A 6668-nucleotide genomic window follows, 5' to 3' on the forward strand; every position below is an offset into this window, starting at 1 on the left:
ATTTTATTTTTTTAATAAAAAGTTTCTCGTGCGCACGAGAAAGCATTGGATGCGTGCTGATGGTTTGGTGTGTGTTAAAATGGCAGTTTAGGAGTTAATATGGCTGTATTTCCAATTAGGACTTTCCCCCATGTGTGTTGTGGCAAAATGTGAATGCTTGATTAGTAGGTGTGAGACAAAACACTTTATCTTCCTGGTTATTGTAACGCTACGTGTTTGACATTATTTAAGACTTTATCATGCCCGGGAAAGGACAGATTTCCTCTTCTGTGGCTGTGGGGGGTGGGCGTGGCTTGCGGACCTGCAGCGAAGCGGAGTGTGTCAGTTAGTCCCATGTTGATGTGATCAAACTTCTTTCTTGTTTGGAAGATACACACACAATTGTAACTGTTATTTCTTCCTGCAAATAATAAATATGTACAACGTGTTTGGATGTATTCATTTATGTAAAATTGTCATTATATGTAATATTGCCTGACAAAAAGTGATTGGACGTAATATTTTGATATTTACACATCGCATTTTTACACACGCGCATCTTGACTAGAATACCCTTATGTGCATTACATACAGTATATCAACATCAACTACCTACTGTACTGTTCACTTGTTGAAATACCCTTTTTAGAGCAGATATCTACCCATATCATTTATATGTGTATATATATACAGTATATACACGCACACACACACATATACATGTATACTGTATAGGAAGAAACACACATACATCTATACAGTATACATATATACACACAAACACTAAATTTGACATACGAAATAACTACTATTTTTAAGAACAAGTTACAGTAATATATAATATATATATACACTACCGTTCAAAAGTTTGGGGTCACCCAAACAATTTTGTGGAATAGCCTTCATTTCAAAGAACAAGAATAGACTGTCGAGTTTCAGATGAAAGTTCTCTTTTTCTGGCCATTTTGAGCGTTTAATTGACCCCACAAATGTGATGCTCCAGAAACTCAATCTGCTCAAAGGAAGGTCAGTTTTGTAGCTTCTGTAACGAGCTAAACTGTTTTCAGATGTGTGAACATGATTGCACAAGGGTTTTGTAATCATCAATTAGCCTTCTGAGCCTATGAGCAAACACATTGTACCATTAGAACACTGGAGTGATAGTTGCTGGAAATGGGCCTCTATACACCTATGTAGATATTGCACCAAAAACCAGACATTTGCAGCTAGAATAGTCATTTACCACATTAGCAATGTATAGAGTGTATTTCTTTAAAGTTAAGACTAGTTTAAAGTTATCTTCATTGAAAAGTACAGTGCTTTTCCTTCAAAAATAAGGACATTTCTATATAACCAGGGGCGGATTAAGAAATTTTGGCCCCCTGGGCCTGACATGGTCTTGGCCCCTCAACCCCCCGCGCGTGTGGGCGCACACACACGCACGCACTATGCAAGAAATACTGTATACTGTGAACAGACATGCACACTGTACTGTACAGAAGAGTGCACATACTGCACACACACTATTAGGTATACCACACAGACACTGACAAGCACAGGTTTCACACAGACACAGGGGGAGGGGATAAATGGCCTAAAAATAAACATTTTTGAAAATGATTACGCCCACTTCAGTGATGGTGCATTGGGTCATTTGAGAGATATTATGTATTGGAAGTTGGTAGCTATCATGAAATAAACCCCCCAACCCACCCAAAAAACTAAATCGGACATGATTTTTGCCCCCTTTTCCTCCCTTCTATCATTAAAAATAAAATAATATCTTAGGAAAACACATTGGCATAACGGCAGCTGTGCAGCAAATTGAGGCTCAAAGTCTGTATCTATTTGTGGTTAAGCTTGAGGAGAAGGAGAAAGGTAAAATGATAACATGCATCGGAGAGCACCACAAAGAAAGGTGTAGGCCAGTTCATGGTACAAGGGCTGCATGCAGGTCAAGATAGCCCATTTCCAAGAATGCTATAGTGGCTGGACAGGCACTGGACATGTCCTGAACTCAGTGTCAGACGTGGCTGCCGAATACTTGGATGAAGTGAAGCAGCTGACAGATCTCATGCTGCCCCATCTGAAGACTGTCCTGGCCAGGCAGAGGATGGATGAGGAGACCTTCCCAATGGACCCTGTCAGTGAACAGGCTAGTAACATTGATGGCACCCCTGTGCACAACATTGGGATGGAGAGACAATGTGGCAAGGTGGACTACAAACTGAAGAAGTTGGGCACACTGAACGCAGTCAATAGGTCAATAATTTTACAGAAGAGCCAGGAGCTTCAGAGGTTTCAAGGCAGCAGCACAAGCAAAAAGGGAGGTTGAACTCAACTGGAGTAAATTCATGAAGGCAAAATTCGAGAGTAGGGCAGATGAGAAACAAGAGATGGCTCAAAGAAAGGAGAGTAAGAGACTAGACATGCTGGACACACTGAAATCTTTTGATGGCCCCTTCACGATAGTGGGGAAGTTGAAAAGTTCCTTGTGGATGAAAGTCTGCACAAGAATGCAAAGCTGCAGAGAATGAAGCTTGAGGTTCAGTTTGCCAGAGAAAGCACCAAGCTTCTGCCTAAAGTCAATCCTATCTTCACAATCCAGGTGACACTTCCCAGAAATGGCAAAAGTGCAATTCTCCAAGTCATAATGGATACTTAGAATTTTATGGTGGTGGTAAGTATTCATGAAAACAGGTAGCCTAACATTAGTGAATGGGTGAATTCTGGAAATAACCTAAAAATCTTACACAGTGCACCTTTAAGCAAGGGGTTTCTTTCGTGCTTTCAATTTTGCAAAATCATCCACCACATCATTGAAGTCCAACTCTCTTGTCAGCTCACTCTCAATTGCCATTATAACCCCAAACTTTTGAACGGTAGAGTATATATATACATGCTTATACATAATATGTATGTATATATATATATTGTTATGCCCGTTTGATTGTGGACTATTACTGACATCTTGTGGCGATGGGAAATGCTGCGCGTCATTAGTTTGGCACTTCCGGTTTACGAGTTAGTCAGTTCATAAACAATGAGAAGTAGACGAGTTGTGTTAGCTCTTACAAGCCTTGGAAAAGATAAGTCTTTTTACAAAATAAATAAAAAATAAAAGTCCAGTGCAAGACAAAGCAAGATCAACAACAATAAAGAGACTAAATTGATTCATCTGCTTTGGAACTTTATTAAAACGTCCTGGATTGGTTGTTAGCTGTCTGCCAAGCTGTACAACCTCAACACATATAGTGAGGGCAGAACAGTAAAAAGACTGAAAGCACAGCGGGCTTCACAGAGACATAACGCAGCATTTTCTTCAGCATCCAGTGGTAAACAGCACACCATGGAGCATTCAAAAGAAGACGTAAGCGAACATGAAAGAAGTTCAAGATCGTCACATTCATCTCACTCAAGTCGGATGACGTCAGTGAGCGTTGCTGCTGCAAAAGCACGTGCTAAAGCAGAAAGTGCACGTGTTAAACTTTCCTTTGCACAAAAAGAAGCAGAAATGTTAAAACAGCAAGCGGAAATACAAGCTAATCTGCTCCTGTTAAAATCAGCAAAAGCCGCTGAAGCAGCAACCGCTGAAGCACATGTTTTAGACATATCAGCTCAAGAAGAAAGTGATATCCAAAGAAGCCCATCCATCCATCCATTTTCTACCGCTTATTCCCGCCTATCTCAGCTACAAGAAGCCAATTTGATTTTAATATGCCAGTGCTAAGCCCAGTAGAACGCACTAAAGAGTTTGTGGAGCAACTGTCAGAGGCATCTCATGGCCAACACTCACTCCTTTCTTTAAATCAGCCAATACTGACCTCTTCCTCAGCGCACCAGCAAACAATGGACAACGATGAAGATGTTAAGGTCAACACAACGGATAATAAACAAGAGATGGATGATGTAAAGTACCATGTGCCCAATTACCTACCTATCCAGCACCACACACAACCACATCGGGGAGACGTGGGGACTCCACCGCTTCGTGTTACGGCAAGTCCATCAAAAGACCCCTTCACAAGGAATGATGCAACTCAAAGGATAGATTCTTCATATCAAAAATCATTCCACCATACCCAGCCTCATCACTTTTCCGCACAAGGAGCAACTTCCTTCGACAATCGTGGTGCATCAGACCTGGCTAAATACCTAATGCGTAAAGAGATGGTTAGCTCTGGTCTTCTCAAGTTTGATGACCAACCACAAAATTACTGGGCCTGGAAGGCATCATTCATCGGCTCCACAAGGGACCTATATCTCAGTGCACGCGAGGAATTGGATATGCTGGCTAAATGGCTTGGACCTCAATCAGCAGAACAAGCTAAAAGATTAAGAGCCGTGTACATACACAATCCAGAAGCTGGGGTCGAAATGGTGTGGCAGAGGCTAGAGGAGTCATACGGTGCACCTGAAATAATTGAGCATGCTTTACTTAAAAATCTTGAGAACTTCCCACATATCTCAAACACAGACAACCAAAGACTGAGAGAGTTCGGGGACCTCCTTCTTGAGTTGGACGCAGCAAAGTCAAATGAACTCTTACCCGGTCTTCTTCATCTTGACACAGCTCATGGCATTAGTCCCATCCTGATCAAGCTACCATATCGTCTCCAAGAAAAATGGGTTAGTGCAGGCTCAGCATACAAAAGGGACAAAAAGGTGGCTTATCCACCATTTCACTTCTTTGTGAACTTCATTATGGAAGAAGCTATGATCCGCAATGATCCCAGCTTTGCATGTGTCACCAGTGGTAGCGTAACTAATGCTAGACAAGAACGACTTCAACCGAATTACAGGACACCAGTGTCCGTTAAGAAAACTGAAGTGGCGACAGTACCTGAAGCTAAGTACAACTTCCAAGAAAATAAATCTGAAGACCCAGATAAAATATGTCCCATCCACAATAAGCCTCACCCTCTACGTAAATGCCATGGCTTCCGAAACAAACCACTCGAAGAACGAAAGGCTTATCTGAAAGAGCAACACATCTGTTATCGATGTTGCGCATCTACGAAACACATGGCAAAGGATTGTGAAAAAGCCGTGCAATGTAAAGAGTGTGACAGCACTAGGCACATCACAGCGCTTCACCCTGGTCCACCACCAATAACAGAGAACTCCCCAGTTAAGGAAGGTCAAATCGGGGAGAATAATGAAGATCTCATCCCATCAGTGACGTCAAAGTGTACTGAGATCTGTGGCAATACAGTGACTTCAAGATCCTGTTCCAAAATGTGTTTAGTCAGAGCATACCCTGGTGGCCAAAGAGAGAAAGCTGTCAAAATGTATGCAGTCCTGGATGAGCAAAGTAACCGATCCCTTGCTAAAACAGATTTCTTCAATCTCTTCGTCATCAAATCAGATTCAGCATCATGCACACTGAGGACATGTTCTGGAGTAATGGAGACAGCAGGAAGACGTGCATGCAACTTCATTATAGAGTCATTGGACATGCAAACCACAGTACCTCTCCCCACACTTATAGAATGCGACATGATGCCCGATGACAGATCGGAGATCCCATCACCAGAGATTATTCAGCATCATTTCCATCTAGCTCCACTGGAAGGAAAGATACCAGCAGTTGACCCCAATGCAGCAATTTTGATTTTACTAGGAAGAGATATCATCCAAGTGCATAAAGTAAGGGAGCAGTACAATGGACCTGACGAGGCACCTTATGGACAACGTCTTGACCTAGGTTGGGTCATAGTCGGGGAAGTATGTCTTGGAGGAGCTCATAAGCCAGCAAACATCAACGTCTTCAGGACTAATCTGCTGCACAATGGACGGGAAACATTTCTAAGTCCATGTTCTAACACCATCCGTGTCACTGAAAAATTCAGCAGGCCTAATCCGTGCCATGGTCTGCAACCCCCCAAACATCTGGAGGAGATGGACAACCTCGGCAGCCAGGTTTTTCAAAAAGCTAAGAATGATGATAAACCAGGTTTGTCTCCTGATGATGAAGCATTCCTTGACATTATGAACAGAGAAGTATATAAAGATGAGTCAAACACTTGGGTTGCCCCGTTACCCTTTCGATCACCTCGTCGCCACAAAATTGCATCCAACAGCAATGTAGTCATGGAAGCTTTTCCTTCAGAAGAAAGAGCCAAGGACCTAAAGGACTTGGACCTTGGAGTGGATCCTTTGCCACTACAGCGAAGTTTAGGACTCAGCTGGAATCTACACACTGACAGCTTCACTTTCCGTGTGTCGCAAGATTTCAAACCCTTCACCAGAAGAGGAATTCTGTCCACCGTGAACAGTCTATATGACCCTCTTGGTTTCGTTGCTCCAATCACTATGCAAGGAAAAGCTTTAGTTAGGGAACTTTCAACTGAACATAGTGAATGGGATGCTTCATTACCTCAAGAAAGAGAAATTCAGTGGACCTTGTGGAAAAAATCCTTGTCAGATCTGGAACAACTCTCCATCCCAAGAGTCTATGTGGCTGTCTCTTTGTGTTCCGCTCAACATCGGGAGCTTCATGTTTTTTCAGACGCATCCACCCTGGCTATATGTGCAGTTGCTTACCTGAGAGTAATTGACCAAGAGGGACACAGTCACGTCGGCTTCATCATGGCAAAGTCTAAGTTAGCTCCACGGCCAGCACATACCATTCCTCGCTTAGAACTGTGTGCAGCTGTATTAGGCACAGAACTGGCCGACCTAATAAT

This window comes from Entelurus aequoreus, linkage group LG11 (genome assembly GCF_033978785.1).
Source record: "Entelurus aequoreus isolate RoL-2023_Sb linkage group LG11, RoL_Eaeq_v1.1, whole genome shotgun sequence".
Classification (NCBI taxonomy): Eukaryota; Metazoa; Chordata; class Actinopteri; order Syngnathiformes; family Syngnathidae; genus Entelurus; species Entelurus aequoreus.